This window comes from Perognathus longimembris, chromosome 17 (genome assembly GCF_023159225.1).
Source record: "Perognathus longimembris pacificus isolate PPM17 chromosome 17, ASM2315922v1, whole genome shotgun sequence".
NCBI classification, from domain to species: domain Eukaryota; kingdom Metazoa; phylum Chordata; class Mammalia; order Rodentia; family Heteromyidae; genus Perognathus; species Perognathus longimembris.
Genome location: NC_063177.1, coordinates 41,536,797 through 41,554,939, shown reverse-complemented (window position 1 = coordinate 41,554,939; position 18,143 = coordinate 41,536,797). Strand labels below are relative to the sequence as shown.

Sequence of the window (18,143 nt, the reverse complement as noted above, 5' to 3'; positions counted from 1 at the left end):
CTGCTCAGTCTCTTAGGAAATGAGGAAATACTGAGACAGCAAAGCACCCTAGCTCAGCCTTAGGCGCCGGAAGGTTTTAATCAGAAACCTCACCAAAATTAAAACCTTAGCCCAAACAATTCCTGCCAGATGGAAATTGGTCTCAACTGCAAGTTCTTTCACAAGGCTGTCCATGTGCTGCCACGCAGTCATTGGCTTCGGTGCTTAAGCATCAAGACTCAAGCCAGGCTCTAGTGACTGGCTCCTGTAACCCTGGCCACTTGGGAGGCTGAGATCCGAGGATTGAAGTTCAAAGCCAGCCAGGGCAGACAAATCCATGAGCCTTATTTCCACTTAATTAACAGAAATTCAGAAGTGGAGGTATGGCTCAAGTGTTCGAGTGCCAGTCATGAGTGAAAAAGCCAACCAAGAGTGCAAGAAACTGAGTTTAAGTCCCAGTCCTGGCACATACAACACACACACACACACACACACACACACACACACACACACACACACATCCTATGAATATTACAGCCATCTGAGGGCAAAGTTGACAGATCTAAACTGTATCAGCTCTGTCACCTGCAGATGCATGGCCTTGAATAGGGTACCCAACTTTTCCAGAACAATGGGGTAAATAATGTCTTGTGTGCTGCACATGCCTCGTGGATTGCTGCAAGGTCTGATGGAGTCATGGATTTCAGAAGAGGTTTATGAATCAAACCAAGACCATTTGTTAGATTCGCGGTTGCCTTGGGCCTGACTCTACCGCAGGGATCCCACAGGGGCTGACAGGAAAGGAGGCCGAAGTCAAAATGATGGGAATGCTGAGAAAGTCCACAAACCCCAAAGTTAAGGCGCTCTGCAGCTGCTGGGGTTCCCGGGCTGTGAGATGAGGTCATGCACTGTGTAAAGTGGGGGGAGGGGGTTCAGATGTCTCTCAGTGGCATAGTGCTTGTCCAGCTTGTGTGAGGATCCAGAACATTGCAGAAAGAGAGGGGAAGGGGGGAGGGGAAGGGAAAGAAAGGGGAGGGAGTAGGGGAAGAAGAAGGAAGGGGCAAGGGAGGGGGGAGAAGGAAAGAAGAGGGGGAAAGGAAGGAGGAGGGAGAAGTGGTAGGAGAAGGGGGAGGGAGAGAGAGAGACAAGGGGGAGGGAGAAGGAAGGGAAAGGGGGAGGGAAGAGGAGGAGAAGGGAAGAGGGAAAGGGGAGAGGGAGAGACAGGGAGGGAGAGGGAGAGAGAAGAGGAGAAGGTGGAGGGGAAAGAGGAAGGGGGACGGAGGATGAAAAAGAGAAAGAAGAAAGGGAGGAAAGGAGGAAAGGCCAGCCTCTGTGCAGGGTCATCTCATGAGAACACCTGCTCCTCCATTTTGTGATGGAGGGAACTGAGGCTCCGTGTGGTTCTGTTTAAGCTGAGCATCCTTTTCTTGTGCCATCTGACCACTAGTCTCCGGCAGAAATAAGAGGGAGGGTTCTTTGGTTGATTGGTAGGGTTTTCATTTATGCTAGGTAAGCAGGCTATCTACCACCATTTGAACCATACCCCAAGCCTGTGTGTGTGTGTGTGTGTGTGTGTGTGTGTGTGTGTGTGTTGTATTTGAGATAAGGTTTTACTATCTAGGATTGACTTCAAACTCATTGATCTCCTGCCTCCACTTCCTGAGTGGCTGGGATTATAGGTATGTGCTGCTATGCCTATAGCTCCAAGAAAACGTTTTAATTTTATTTCAAAATCAGAAGAAAATCTGAATAAAATAATAATATGTGGTTGTGAGTCTGTCTTAGATTATATTGATCTTGATATCAACTTGTTTATATAATACATTGTGTGTGTGTGTGTGTGTGTGTGTGTGTGTGTGTGTGTGTGTGTTGGTACTGAGGCTTGAACTCAGGGCCTGGATGCTGTTCCTGAGCTTTTGTGAAGAAGGTTAGTGCTCTACTACTTGACCCACAGCTCCACTTTCAGATTTTTTAGTGATTCATTGGAGAGAAGAGTCTCACGGACTTTCCTGCCCAGGCTGGCTTCAAACCTTGATCCTCAGATCTCAGCTTGCTGAGTAGCTAGGATTACAGGTGTGAGCCAGCTATATAATACATTTTTTAAAGGGCTTTTGTTTGTTTTTAGATCCTAGCCTTTTTTTTTTGCTCAAGGCTAGCACTCTGCCACTTGAGCCACAGCGCCACTTCTGGCTGTTTTCTATATATGTGGTGCTGGGGAATTGAACCCAGGGCTTCATGTATACGAGGCGAGCACTCTTGCCACTAGGCCATATTCCCAGCCCTTGTTTGTTTTTAGTATGGAGAAGGAACCATGAAGGCAAAAAGCAGGTGTGTTGCTGGTGCCCAAGGCTCTGTCCCTGGGAGTAACTTCTCCTCACCCCTACCTCATGCCTCCTCTTGGTCCCAAAGTGGCTCAGCAAGCCAGGCTGGAACAAGTCCACTGGTGGAGCCAATCAACTCCACTAGGCCCAGGCCATGCTGGCTTAGCCTGTGGTGTCCCCACCCTGCTCTACACTCCCCCACGATGCCATCCTCCTTGCAGCCCAGAGCAGGGGAAGGGCGGTTCCAATTCCTGGCAGAGCCTGGCTTCCTGAATTTTCTCCAAATGGACAAGGTCAAGCTGTACTGGAAAGGAACATGGGGACCTGCCATGCAGAAGTTGGGGATAGAAGCCACACTGGGTAATACACAGAACCTCTCCCCTCCCCCGCCCCCAACACCCCTGCAGATCCCCACAAGGCCTCCATGTCCTCTCTCGCCTCCTGGGCTTCAATTTGCCCATCTTCGAGATGGAGATGGGGAGAGAGTAGTTCTATGGAGGGCTTCCCGCCTGCCAAGAGGCTCCAGGTCAGTCAAGGTGGGAGCAGAGAGGGGTCCACCCAGCATTCAGACCCGGTGGCTGCAGCAATAACAGCACATACCGATGGCAGCCCTGTCCCATGTCAAACCCACCCTCCAACACCTCACCAGTACACACTTGTTATTCCTGTTGTGCAATGTGCAAAGTGGAGCTACATGCATGGGGGCCGCAAATAGTCCATGATAGGCTATGCCCACACCACCACCACCTTCTTTTTCACCCAGTGGCTGTGGGGAATGCTAGTCTAGACCCTGGGGAGACCAGATGTCCCTCCGGCAGTGGGCGGGGTGTCCTGATTTGGAAATGGCTGAGGGAGTTAGTTGTATGTGCAGTATGGGAGACAGCCCTGGCTTACACCTAATGTATAGCATGAGGAGAGCTGTGGTGTGGGGAACGCTGCCTGTAAAATGCCTTTGGCTGTCTGTCCTCCTCCTCCTCCTCCTCCTCCTCCTCCTCCTCCTCCTCCTCCTCCTCCTCCTCCTCCTCCTCCTCCTCCTCCTCCTCCTCCTCCTTGTGTACTTCCTAGTACTCTACCACGTAATCCATACCTCCCCATGCACAGTCCTTTCTGCTTTACTTATTTTTTCAGATAGGGTCTCAAGCTTTTTCCTGGCTGGCTTCAGACCGCTCCCTTCCACATCACTGGCACTCTAGGCACGAGCTGTCATGCTTAGCCTGCCCTTTCCTTTTCACAGGGCTCACTCCCCAAAGCCTTGTGAGTTGATCTCCATCTCAGGATCTTCTTTCCAGGGTATTCAACCTGCAATCATTACGTTTACTCTCAAAAACATGCCTTTATTATTTATGAATGTGTGACTGTTAATAAATACACAGTCACACTGTCACACTGGCTCTCCCAAGTCACAGTGCTTGTCACTACTCATTGCCATCACTTATTTAATGACTCTAGACTGACTGACAGCTCTGGGAGGCAGGAAATGTGCGGTTTCATTCCCAACCCTGGAGAAGCTAGTCACAGCAGGTACTCGATAAATATTTATTGAGTAGATGAATAAATTACCTTATCATATTACTAGAGACCAGAGCAGCTCCAGGAATAGGAGGAAGAGAGGGAGAAAGAGAGGAAGGAGGAGAAGGACCAGGAGGAGGAAGCAAGGAAGGAGAATAAAGGAAGGTCTCTGAGCAGCTAAAATATAAAAAGTAGCCACTGAACAAGTACATGATGTGCACAATTGGCTGCTTTTCTTTTAGCTCCCTTGGGCATCTTGCCTCTTCCCAACAACACCCCACCCCTGGCTGTGTTCCTCACCTTTGTACTTCATTCATTCATTCATTTGAGTTCCGGTTACACTAACTGAGCCTCCCGTGCATAGGGCACTGCACACAGAAGTGAGCCCAGCAGCTCTGCCCTTCCTCCAGGAGCTCGTAGGTTACCAAGAGACAGATGTGTACACCCCTACAGTGACACAGTGTGAGTAGTCAGTAGTCCACCTTGGCTGCTCTTGTTCTTTATTTTTAGCAAAATTTCCCTTGCACTAATGTTGGGTGGAAGGAGAAACAGATTCCCTGAATTTGCAACCTCAAGGACAGGCCTGATCCCCAATTGCCTCTGTTCATCTAAGAATCCTTCTCCTGGGGTACACACACACACACACACACACACACACACACACACACACACACACCTGAAATCCGTTATCCTGTGGCCATAGCCAGGCTCACAGTGCCTTCCAAGGCATAACTGCTGAATCAGAAACACCAGGTTCTAAGATGGCCTCCCAGAGGGAACATTTTTACTTTGATTGCTCACTTCAGACCAGAGAAGCAGAGAATTGAATCCCCTTGTTAGATTGGCTTAGCCGGGCACAGCAGGCAGCCACCCAACCACATGGTAAGTAGAGCCTTCCTGGAGCCCCAGATCAGCTCCTGGAGGAAACCTGGAGCCAGACAGGGGATCTGATGGTGCCCAAGAGAGCCAGCTGTCCACCTACCCTCCTCACTTCCCATCCTCATCTCCTGTTTGTCAGGCGAGGGTCCTGGGCTGCCCCAGGAAGCTCAGCTGCAAAGCAGAATTCCAGGAACTCTCCTGGCCATGCCAACTCCAGGCTACAGTTCCTTTTTGCTTCTAAAGGTCTTGGTGTCAGGGTTCAGCCTCACAGATTTCCAGGCAGGAGCCTGGCTGCTGTTTCTACAGGCTGCCCTCCCCACAATCACACTTCTTACTTCTGAGACCTTCTGAGAATCCTAGAAGGTCACTGCTAGCATTATAGGCAGGTGTGAGCCAGTAGGCCCAGCTGGACAAGCATATCTTGAAGAAACACATTTAGGGGGTAAAAAGAGGAAATTAGTAAAATGACTGCTTTGAGCATGGAAATGCTTGTAAAAGAAAATTACTTCTCTTAAGAAAGGCCATCTGGCTGGGCACCCCGTGACTCAAATCTGTAATCCTAGCTACTCAGAAGGCTGAGATCTAAGGATCTCAGTTCAAAGCCAAGTCTGGGCAGAAAAGCTGTCAAAACTATATCTAGTTAACCAGCAAAACACCAGACTGGAAGCATGGATCAAATAATAGAGCACTAGCCTTGAGCACAAAAGCTCAGGGACAGCGCCTGGGTTCAAGCCCCAAGAATGGTACACATAGTAAAAGGACATCTGCCTTGAAAGGAGGAAACGCATCCTTTGTTTAAAGGGTTGCTCAAGGAGACTAGCTATCTGGCTGGAAATATGGCCTAGTGGCAAGAGTGCTTGCTTCATATACATGAAACCCTGGGTTCAATTCTCCAGCACCACATACATAGAAAAACAGCCAGAAGTGGCGCTGTGGCTCAAGTGGTAGAGTGCTAGCCTTGAGCAAAAAGTAGCCAGGGACAGTGCTCAGGCCCTGAGTCCAAGTCCCAGGACTGGCCAAAAAAGGAGACAACTAGACATCTAGTTATAATGATCCAAATTTTATAAAGTGATCATACTTTTTAATCTCTGGGCCCAATAATGACAAACATTGTTAGAAAAAAAAAAAAAGGATTGAATCCATCAGATGCTCAACACAAACAAGACACTCATCTAAAAGAATGTTTTTGCTAGATCTCAGACTCCACTTTCCCAGCCTACATAACTATAAATGTTAGAACACCCATGTCCAGGTATAAACTGTCCTTTCCTTTCCTTTGCCTTATGAACAAACTTTCCCAGTCTCTATTTCAGCATATCTGAATTTCTTTCCTCTGATAATGTCAATAAGCATTTCACTTCATCATTGTTCTGGAGTCAGTTTGCACCTACTTGGGCAAGTTGCACCTGTCTCTTCCCACTTTACATTCAGTAACATCAGGTTGGTATCTTGAATGTGGCCTTCAGTAGAAGTATTTGCTCCATGGAAAATGGCAAATCAAGACTTTCTACCAGAGAACCAATTGTGTAAACATTTACCCTCATAACACAAAACATAATCTAGATCAACAAAAGCTGTTTCGATCCTCAATGGTTTTATGGGCAAGCAAAAAGGTTAGTGAGAGAGACACAGGGTAAAAAAAAAAAAGACAAACAACTACAAAAGCAATACTTGCAGAACTGTTTGGTGTAAGTGAACTGAACACCTCAGGGGGGAAAAGGGAAAGGGAGAGGAGGAAGGGGAGTATGAGGGACAAGGTAACAAATAGTACAAGAAATGTATCCAATGCCTAACGTATGAAACTGTAACCTCTCTGTACATCAGTTTGATAATAAAAATTTGAAAAAAAAAAAAAGGTTAGTGAGCTAGTGAAGAACATTTAGGAATTAACTGTGAGCTGTTAACCACATGATTTCCAAGCTCAAGAAGGAATGGTCTTACTCTGTGTTGTTCCTTTGTTTTCTCAGCTTCCAGAAGCTCCTTCCAACTCCTTGGATCCCTGCTTACTCCTCATCCCACCATCCAACCCTGGCTTCCCTTTCAGAAAACGTCTTCTGCCCCTGGGCTTTGAGGGACCACCCTTCCTGGGTGCCCCCAGAGAAAGCCAACAACCACTGCTAGAGTCTCATTCATACCTACTTAGCACAGAGCTGACATTTGAGAAATGTCCCTATTTACATTTCCAACCAGAAGCTAATTGTTTGTGTCTTTAGCTAACAAGCTGTGGTGTGTGTGGGCATTGTAGAACCTCTGAGTGTTGCATCATGTTATATTTTGAGAGAATTATTGGACAAGCCTCAGCCAGATGATGCAAATCTGACTAAGGGTGCTGGAGAAAGGCCCTTGGCAGACACAACTGCAAGTATCTCCAGAGCAGGAATGCCAGAGAGCCTGGGGCAGCTGGGAGGAGTCAGTGAAGGAGACTTCCTGAAGAATGCAAATTTCTTTTTTTTTTTGGCCAGTCCTGGGCCTTGGACTCAGGGCCTGAGCACTGTCCCTGGCTTCTTCCCGCTCAAGGCTAGCACTCTGCCACTTGAGCCACAGCGCCGCTTCTGGCCTTTTTCTGTATATGTGGTGCTGGGGAATCGAACCTAGGGCCTCGTGTATCCGAGGCAGGCACTCTTGCCACTAGGCTATATCCCCAGCCCATGCGAATTTCTTAAACAGGACAAAAACACAAACTGCAAAAACCCTTTCATGACCAGGAGGCTCAGTGAAGCCAAGGTGCCGGTGGTTGGCATTGGGACTGGTACTAGGAAAAGCATACTGTTCTGAAATTTGTGCAAAGACACTTATCAAATATTCAAGAATGAGTGGGCTGGGAATATGGCCTCGTGGTAGAATGCTTGCCTCGTATACATGAAGCTCTGGGTTCAATTCCTCAGCACCACATATCTAGAAAATGCCAGAAGTGGCGCTGTGGCTCGAGTGGTAGAGAGCCAGCCTTGAGCAAAAAGAAGCCAAGGACAGTGCTCAGGCCCTAAGTTCAAGGCCCAGGACTGGCAAAAAAAAAAAAAAAAAAAAGGATGGGGCACATGGAAACAAATATTCAAGAATAAAACAGGAATTGAAAAGGGAACAAGTTCAACCTGAGTTCCAATGTGACTTGGAGCTGTGGCCTACCACATACCATCTAGGGCACTCTTGGGGGACCCTACACTCTCCTCTGGGGAGCCCAGGTTTGTGAGCTAGCCTTAATGCATAGCATAGGAGCCCGGAAGCCATCTTGTATCCACAGACTCAGCTATCAGCGCCAATCTCCAAATCTTAACAGCAGGGTTTTCCCTCCACCTAATTTGAGCATCCTTTATCTTACTTGAGTAAAACATATCTTGCTCCCGATCAGCCCATTCGCAAGGAGGAGTCACACACAATCTTTGACTGACACTCCTGGCATGTGTTCCCAGCCCATGAAGTCAGTCATCCTGTCCACAGCTTTCACAGGGGAGGCTCCTTTCTCAGAAAATAGGAGTGGCTGCAGACCTGGCTTTTCTTTCCTGTCTCCATGTTACCCAACCCTAAGAAGCATACACTCTAGACACTTTTACCTTAAAATGTCAGTGACAATTCATCTGAGGGTTACTTTTCATCCTTGGGAAATCTCACTATCAGCCAGGATTGCCCAGTTATGTCACTAGAAGCTGAGGTGAGGGTGGACATTCTCATGACAACTCTCTGTGACTACAGGAGACTCAAGGACCATAGAGCTTTCTGCTTTACCATCATAGATGAAGGTTTTCATTTTTTTATTTTTGTCTGTCTTGGGGCTTGAACTCAGGGCCTGGGCACTGTCCCAGAGCTTTTTCACTCAACGCTAGTGCTCTACTACTTTAAGCTACAGTGCTACTTTTGGTATTCTGATGGTTAATTGGAGATAAGAAGATAAGAGTCTCATGGACTTTCCTGCCTGGGCTGGATTTGAACCATACTCCTCAGATCTCAGCTTCCTAAGTAGCTAGGATTAGCATGAGCCACAAGCGCCCAGCAAGGTTTCCATTCTTTTTTTTTTTTTTTTTTGGCCAGTCTTGGTTCTTGGACTCAGGGCCTGAACACTGTCCCTGGCTTCTTTTTGCTCAAGGCTAGCACTCTGCCACTTGAGCCACAGCGCCACTTCTGGCCGTTTTCTGTATATGTGGTGCTGGGGAATCGAACCCAGGGCCTCATGTATACAAGGCAAGCACTCTTGCCACTAGGCCATATCCCCAGCCCAAGGTTTCCATTCTTATACTCAGATGCTGACTGCTTTACCTCCAGATTCTTGTCCACATAGAGGAAGAAGAAAGGGCATAGAGAAAAAGATAAAAGACAAAAAGGCATGTATCAACTAAATTGGCTCCTACAGCTAGCCCAAAGACGTCCCTTTCCATCTGTTTAACTGACCAGAAGTCAGTAACCTGTTCATTCTAACTGCAAGGGAAACATTTCATACCAAGCAGGCCACCACTATGAATGAAATCGGGTTTGATCAGAAAGGAAACACTGGGGACCTCCATGAGCAAAAGATAATGTTTCGGGGGAGGGGGGAGGGGGGAATGAGGAAGGAGGTAACAAACAGTACAAGAAATGTATCCAATGCCTAACGTATGAAACTGTAACCTCTCTGTACATCAGTTTGACAATAAAAATTTTTAAAAAGATAATGTTTCAAGCTAATCCTATACTATTCACTACTATATGCTTATCTAATTCACTTTGTGAATTGGCAGGGGCAATGTAGTGTGTTTATACTTCTTAAATGGGGCTAAAATTGAACATGAGTTATATTGGGCAAGAGAGGAGATAATTAGATACCTAAGATGGAACCTAGGAAGCCAGCAGAGGCTTTTGAAGTGGCTGATACAAGAAAGAAGAGTTTCCCAACCAATTCAATTCAACACAGGTTTATTAAATATCAAATGGGCTAGATGGTGATGATAAGCTGCCATCAAGATGTGCCCAGCACATTAAGAGAGGTAAGACAAGTAAGTAAACAGATGGGAAAAGTAACTCTTGGGAAGGAAGAATTTCAATGGGAACCTGACACACAGGTGTGATTTGACAGGCAGAGGTAGAGGGGTGCCTTTCAGTTTAAAAGACAGCCTTTGTCAGGGGTATATAAACAAATGGTAAATGGCACAGCCCAAGGGGGGGAACCATGAACAATAAAAACAAAAGAAGTGAGGACCAGATAAGAAGCTTGAACTTCACCAGGGGACACTGGAAAGGTGCCATTGAAAGTCTTGAGCAAGGGAGTAATAAGGAAGGATTGGCATGGAAAGGACAAGAAGCAAGAAGAAAAGGGGATGTTGTTGTTATTTTAATGTACTATGTAAAATTATTTCTTTTTTCTTTCCTATGGTTTATTCCCTGTTGTCACTGTATTTTATTTTGGTACCGTGGGTATTGTATATATGTTTATCTGAATTAGGGAAGGGGAACATCAAAATGGTGAGACAAAGGACAAAGGGCAAGCCAATGCAACAGCGATATACATAAGACAATATGTTGGAAATTAACTGAACAACTTGGGGGGTTGAAGGGGAGGGAAAGTGGGAGAAAATGAGGGAGGGGGGTAACAAGTTTGACAAGAAATGTACTCACTACCTTATGTACGTAACTGTAACCCCTCTGTACATCACCTTGACAATAAAATTAAATTTTAAAAAAAGAAGAAGAAAAGGCAAGCTATCATGGGTATCAAATCAACATGACTTGACACAAGAAGAGGCACTAGGGACTGAGTTGGTAGTACTGTCATTTACATCCAGAGACCCTGCTGGGCCCCGGTGGCTCACGCCTATAATCCCAGCTACTCAGGAGGCGGAGATACCAGGATCACAGTTCAAAGCCCACACTAGAAGAACAGTCCATGAGACTCTTATCTCCAATTAACCATCAAAAGAGCCAGAAGTGGAACTGTGACTCAAATAGTAGAGTGCCAGCCTTGAATGAAAAAGGCGTAAGGACAGCACACCCAGGCCTTGTGTTCAAGCCCCAGAACTGGCACCAAGTAAAGTGTGGGGGGAGGGGGAATCAATAAGATCAAGGAACATTTGGGAGACAATGTGGAGTTGGAGACGGCAGGTGGTTAAAGGGTGGAAATGCTCTATGGGCCAATAGAACTTCTAATTTAGAGGTTAGGCTGAAGGGCAGAACGAAAGTATTAACTTGGAAGCTAACAGCTAAGAAAAACAATGTGAGGGTGAGAGGAAGCTCCAGTGTACAATGTCCAGAGCCAACACTCTACTCTTCCTCCCCAGCCTAGACTCCTCTGTCCTCCTGTGGCTTATGACCTCAGCATCCCAGACACACCTTCTTCCATCTCAGCCCCACTGGCCATTCTACGCAACTGCGTAGTAATACACAGTTGCTCCCTGGTTTGCTGATCTGTCCCAGCTCATGCCACTAGTCCAGCTTCATCATGTCTCATGGCAAAACCCTCCATTCACCTACTGGTCTTTGCTAGGAACTCCCACACACATAACAGGCAGAGATTCATTGTAAGATGCCATTCTGTCAGTGTGACTGGTCTTTTCTCCAACCCATCCCACTAACTATAGCCTACAGGGCCCTTCGCAGGCCAGGCTATAGACTGCAAGGCCAGTTGCATCTTTTACTTTATCACATGCATCTGACACCAAGTAAATGTGTCTTAACTGGTTCTTGTCTCCAGGGCTTCATGAGCTACTGTTTCTGCCTGAATGTCTTTCTACCTTATTCACCTGTTAGTATACCTGGCAGCAATCAGTTCAAGCATCACCTCCTGCAGGAAGCTTTCTCTAATTTCTTCTATGTATTCTTACTCACCCAGTGGTTCCTTCTGTCCTTCCCATGGTACTGCAACCTTGCCTGTGGAGGGCAGGTATCATGACTCCTTCTCTCTCAGTTGCCAGGGCCTAGACAAGTAATACATAGTAGTTGCTTAATTTTTGTCTGATACTTCAGTGAAGTCAGGAATGGATCCAAGTTCCAAGGAAAAGAGGGTAGAGAAGTGAGAGGCTCAGGACTGAAACTTGGGAAGTATTTCAAATGTTTTGTTCTTTGTGTGCCATATTGAGGCTTGAACTCAAGGCCAGGATATTGCACCTTAGTTTTTTGTTGTTTTGTTTTGTTTTTTCTCAAGGCTGGCACTCTACCCCTTGAAACACACCTCCACTTGTAGCTTTCCGCTGGTTAATTGGATATGAGTCTTACTGGCTTTTCTGCCATGGCAGGCTTTGAACTATGATCCTCAATTCTTAGCTTCTTATGTAGTTAGGATTACAGGCAGGAGCCACTGGTACCTGGCTCAGTGCATTAAAATTTAAGAATAAGAGAAGGAAATCAATGGCACAGTAGCTCAGAAGCCTCAGCAAAAGGCCACAGATGCCAGTGATTGCTGGGGAATCCTTGCCCTCTTAAATTTCCCTTCTTCAAGGGCACTGCTTAGTTCTTCCAGGACACCCTCCCTGAGTCCCCACGATGAAGTTAGTCCCCTTTCACCTCTCCCACCCCACACCTGCACTGGCACTGGGCTCTGTAGCTCTCCCCTTCTCTGCTCTGCCCTTCACTGTGGATGACTGACAGGCTTCTGGGCCAGTGAGAGGCTCTGGAAGGCAACTAGAAGGTGGAGTTTTGGTCTTGAGTGGGAACTGTGGAAGTGGGTGTGGTTCTAGTTCCTTTCAAGTGACCCTGGTCCCAGTCCCTCCCACCAGGGGGCAGTAGTGGACTCCTGGTCACTTCATCTTCTGGTCTTTCCCCCATTCTTCTATTTCCTGTGTCACCTAGTCCCTGATTAAAAGCTGTGTTTTGAAAATTCAGTGTGTTCTGTTTCCCTGGCTGGATCCTGCCCAATACAGTACACACATCTATTCCCTCGTGGGATACCCTTCCTGCCGTGGGATGACCTCATGAAGGGACTAAGGGGTGGGGGGGACGTGTTGGAGGGAAAGAGATGCTTGCGCATTCGGATGAGAGTAACATGACCCTAATGATCTCTTAGGAGAATTAAACCTACCAGGAGGACTGAGGATGGTGTGACAAGGAGACTTAGGGCTAGGGAGATGAATTAGGAGGAGAAAAAAACAACCAGGAAGCAAGAATTTGAGCCAAAACAGGAGTCCCTCTAAAGAGGCTGCAAAGTTGGGGAAGGAAGGATCAAGGAAGGTGTGTCTAGGACTTACTCTTAGTAAGGCCATCTCTGCTCAATGCCCCACAAAGACCCAGAGAGTGGAGCTCTACTCTGGCAAGACTGGCATCTCATCTCCCCCAACCTGCATTGCAATGGCTCCTTTTCTCTCCCATGGCTCTGTGGTTCACGGCCCCCTTCTATCTGCCTATGTGGGGTAAGTTGGACAATTGGCAGAAGCCAGGACCAGCAGGCTGGTGAATATTTAAAATCAGCTTGTGCAGTAAGTAGGCCTGATTTCTACTGTATGCCAATTTCCCTGGTGTAAATATTCTTACTAAGCCCAATTTTAGCTACTAAGATGAGGATGAACAACAGCTCCATCACATCACTGCCTTCGTCCAGCCACCCATTGTCTCTCCAACTCTAGACTGAAATAACAGGACAGGTCCAGATTGGAGGCCAGCAATGGTACCACGGCTGCAGCCTTGGGTAGGCCCCTGGTGGAAAAAATAAAGCTGCTCCTTCCCCACCTCTACCCATGTGTCATCTCAGCCTCAAGTGAGAGTTCTTCTCAAGTGTAACTCAGGATCCCACAGGAATTTGGGGCCTGAGATCCATAGACATTCAGATGATTCACCAACCACTTTCTCACTGGATATGGCTAGACACTGTACTTTATGCTGACTAAAAGCCAGGAGAGATGTCTTTCATCCAAGGCAAACAGCAAAGGAAAAATAATCTAAGAATAGCATTCTCTTACTGATGCAACCCCCTTACTCACTCTTCACCACTCTTCCACAGAAATGATGGGTAGTTGGCTCTGCAAAGTCCAAACTCACTTAGTGAAGTCCTGCATGCAGGAGAACAGGGTGTCTGAAGTCAGATCTTGGTTGGGTCCTGGATCTTTTTGTATTTTGGCCAGTCGTGGGGCTTGAACTGAAGGCCTGAGCACTGTCCCTGGCTTCTTTTTGCTCAAGGCTAGCACTCTACCACTTGAACCACAGTGCCACTTCTGGCTTTTTCTATATATGTGGTGCTGAGGAATCGAACCCAGGGCTTGGTGTATACAAGGCAAGCTCTCTACCACTAGGCCATATTCCCAGCCCTTGAGTCCTGGGTCTTTTGTTATAGCAAAATGACATTGGGAAAGTTACTTCTATCCAAGCCTGGTTTGCTAATCTATGAGCCGGGAAGAAAACTGCCTACTCTATGGAGCTAAACTTCAACAGTTCTCAACGGAGACACGTACTTCCTTGGGGACACTTGGCAACAACTAGAGACATTTGTGTTGTCACCGAGGGTGAGTGGAGGAGGGCTACTGTAACCCAGTGGAATGAAGAAACGTTCTCTTAAACATACTACAGGGGACAGGTCAGCTCTCCCATAGCCACAGCAAACAGCCCATCTTCAGGGTACAAAGAACTTGAGGTAGGGGACAAAAGGTATGTGTAATGAAATGGCCCAAGTCACAAGCATGTCCTGGTGCTCAGGTGATCAGAGGTGCCTTCAGAGGGGTGTCAGAGGTGGTCTGACAGCCCACTGTCTCTGGATTGGTCAGGTGGGGCCTTGTTACAATGTGATTCATTGACCTCCCCCTGGATAATCCCAACATCCCTGGAGTTCAAGATGGCTACCAAGTGACTGCAGAAGAGAAAGGCTCGGGACAAAAAACATAGATTAAAAAAAAATGGAGGCAGAGATGCCTAGCTTTTATTCTGCTGTTAGTTAATGGATGGGCTCCAGTAGTAACTTGGTTGCTTTTGAAGTAAAAGCAGCTTCTGTGCACCTGTGACAATGAATTATCCAACCCAAAATGTCAATCCTGCCAGGTTGAGCAAGTGCTCAGTGAGATGAAGCACAGGGTAAATATCCAGCTTACATTCTTAAGTTCTCAGAAACCAGAAACTGCTTTTCTCTGGTGCAGTCTCACCCTGTATTTCCAGACCTGAAATAGATGGGATGTGAAACTCCCTGAGTACTGAGAATTTAGCTCTTTGCTCCAGGTGAGTCACCCTGTAAATGTCAATTCTTTTATTTAAAGCAGAGCCGAGGTTGCACCAGTGACTCAGGGCTAGCAGCCTTCCCAGGCTAGCATGATTTAGGCTAGTAGGAAGTAATTTTTCCCAAAAGCTCTTATTATAAGGGGTGTATAAGCAATCCAGGATTCAGACACCCCAGTGTTCACTAGGGCTGTGTCACCTCAAATACAGCAGGGCACCTGAGAAAAATAGCTGAAATGGAAAAGTTGACTAGTCTTAAATACCTTTCTTGTTTTTTTTTTTTTTTGTTTTTTGTTTTGTTTTTTTTGGCCAGTCCTGGGCCTTGGACTCAGGGCCTGAGCACTCTGTCCCTGGCTTCTTCCCGCTCAAGGCTAGCACTCTGCCACTTGAGCCACAGCGCCGCTTCTGGCCGTTTTCTGTATATGTGGTGCTGGGGAATTGAACCTAGGGCCTCCTGTATCCGAGGCAGGCACTCTTGCCACTAGGCTATATCCCCAGCCCCTTAAATACCTTTCTTACTAGTGTATATAGTGGTTTGTTCTTCCCCTGCAACCTGAACTGAAATTTCTGCACCAGAGCTTTGGTCTACAGATTTCACACACACTCTCTCTCTCTCTCACTAACACATTAATATCAGTGCACAGGTTTAAAGACAGATCACATTTTTGGTGTGTGTGTGTCAGTACTGGAGCTTGAACTCAGGGCTTCACAACACTCTCATTTGGTTCCCCCCTCCCCCCCCCCCCCCCGAAGCTGGCACTCTACCACTTGAGCTCCACTTGTGGCTAACTGTGGTTAACTGGAGATAAGAATTTCACAGATTTGTCTGCTTGGGCTAGCATCCAACCTCAAGTCTTAGATCTCAGTCTCCTGATTAGCTAGGATTACAGGTGAGAGCCACTAGCATCCAAGACAGATCACTTTTGGGGGGGGGGGTTGTGGGGCTTGAACTCAATGACTGGGTACTGTCCCTGAACTTTTTCACTCAAGGCTAGTGATCTACCACTTTGAGCCACAGTTCCACTTCCAGTTTTCTGGTGGTTAATTGGAGATAAGTGTCTCATAGACTTTTTCTTGCCTGGGCTGGCTTGGAAACACAATTCTCAAATCTCAGCCTCCTGAGTTGCTAGGATTACAAGCATGAGCCACCAGCACCCAGCTGATAGATCACTTTTGATAGGTAAGTAGAAAGAGACTGCAGGAAATCCAGGACCAGAGAAATGTGAAGGGAAGCTGGATAAATCACTTGGGCTTGAATACCCTGAAGAAGAAAGAGTGAGGGCTGGGAATATGGCTTAGTGGTAGAGTGCTTGCCTAGCCTGCATGAAGCCGTGGGTTTGATTCCTTAGCACCACATACACAGGAAAAGCCAGAAGTGGCACTGTGGCTCAGGTGGTAGAGTGCTAGTCTTGTGCAAAAAGAAGCCAGGGACAGTGCTCAGGCCCTGAGTTTAAGCCCCAGGACTGGCAAAAAAAAAAAAAAAGGAAGAGGAGGAGGAAGAGGAAGAGGAAGAGGAAGAGGAAGAGGAAGAGGAAGAGGAAGAAGAAGAAGAAGAAGAAGAAGAAGAAGAAGAAGAAGAAGAAGAAGAAGAAGAAGAAGAAGAAGAAGAAGAAAGAGATAAGGGTGAGCTAAGAAACCTGTACAGAATCTGGCCCTGTGCCGATGTCTTTCCTGAGAAGTGGTATGCCCAGAGGCAAACAGGTGGTGGGAAGGAAAAGACAGGCACCCAGATGCCTAAACATCTGACTCAACTACTGTTCTTCCAGAGATTATTAGGCTGCAAAAACATAGGCTCTCTGGAAGCCACACAGCCAGAAATGCGGTGGTTGGGATAGGGATTATTAGGCTCAGTTCAAATTCAAAGAAACATATGGTCAGGCCAACAAAGCATACTTCTGGCCTGGGGGTGTGGGTGAGGCTTTCAGTTTGGGGTTTTCATCCAGTGCTTAAATAAATGGTTTTCCCAAGTCCCCAACAACAGATGTCTGTTGGGTACAGATCTCCATCCAGGAAGAGGCTATGAACACACCTAGGTCTCCATTCAAACTTCAGGTCATCCATTCACCGTAGAGATCTTTGGCACCGCTCAGGCACCATGTTACTTTTCCAGGGCTGGCGACCCCCTCTGCACGTCAAGCTGGCTGTCAAGATCTTCAAAAACACCTGCATGTCAAGGCACGTGACCCGCTCCGGGTAGGCCCTGGGCTCCCCAAGTTTCTCTCATTCATTCTCCAGTACTCTACAACTCCACGGCACATCCTGCCCCCCACCCGCGGCCTCAGCAGCCACGCCCTGACAGCAGACCCCGGGAGGGACAGCGCCTGGCAGTCGCTAAGGTAACCGAAGTCAGGGCCGGGAGCGCCCACGCATGCGCCCCAGTCGCCCTTCCTTCCCGTAACCTTCAGAAGAATGCGACTGTAACGTGTGCCAGAAGTCCAGCGCGCATGTGTAACTCCACCAACACCCCGACGGTCCCCGCCTTCGGCCCACCAGTCCGCCCAGAAAGCTCGCTAAACCTTGGCCGGAAATAATACCCATTTCGGGTAGCTAGGCCTCATTAGCCAATCGTTGCTAGAGAAAGGGATGACGGGCAGGCGGGGATTCGCTTCTTCATTGGCTAGTTTGCGAGGGCGGGTGGGCCCAAGGGTCGCGGCGGGGCCAAAGACAGGAGGCGGGAATCCAAGCAAAGTCTCAGCCGCGGGGAGAGGCGTGGCCCCGGAGGCGGCAGGGAAGGCGGTGACGGGGGCGGGGCTCGGGGCCGGGGCGGGGCCGGGGCGGGGCGACCGTGGGCCGGGAGCTCAGCGGCCGGTGGCCGGCGGCGGGAGAGCGCTGGACAGCCAACGCGCCGCAGTCGCTAGCTTGGGGAGATCGGCGCTCGGCCGGTAGGTGACTGGACAGGACCCCGGGACCTGAGGTGGGGCGCTGGAGGGTGCGGCGGGGATGGGTAGTTTCTCAGCCCGGAGCCGGGCTGCGGCCTGCCCGTAGCGCGGGAACGGTGGGGATCGGAGCCCCGGCGTCCACGACCGGATTGTCTAGCGGCTGGCCCTGTCGGCCAGCCGGGGCCGAGCGGTCCCTCGCACCCTCGCTGCAAGCGCCAGGGTCGCACGCCGTGCTCGCGCCGAGCCTCCAGGCCGCGCGCCCTCGCAGGCCGCGCTCTCGCTCCTAGCGTGCGCCGGGACGCGCTTGCTTCCCCTTCCCCAGCACCCCAGCCACTGAGCTCCGCCGCCAGTTCGGCGTCCCTCCGGCTCCGAGCCCCGTGTGCCCCCCAGACACACACATACGCACAACCACAGAAGAGCCCACTCCCACCTGTCCTGTTTGTGGAACCCTCCAGTGCTCCCAGAGAAGAACTCTTTGAAGACTCTC

General features: G+C 48.4%; 1 protein-coding gene across 1 annotated transcript in view; it reads left to right on the top strand.

Annotated features, from left to right (window-relative positions):
* Nucleotides 1-17,539: 17,539 nt before the first annotated feature.
* The window catches only part of Map3k14 (mitogen-activated protein kinase kinase kinase 14), a 43,301-nt gene continuing 42,697 nt past the window's right edge, over nt 17,540-18,143 (top strand). Inside the window, exon 1 of the mRNA XM_048365639.1 lies at nt 17,540-17,659. The gene's annotated coding sequence lies outside the window, so the exon portion shown is untranslated. The remainder of the gene's footprint in view (nt 17,660-18,143) is intronic.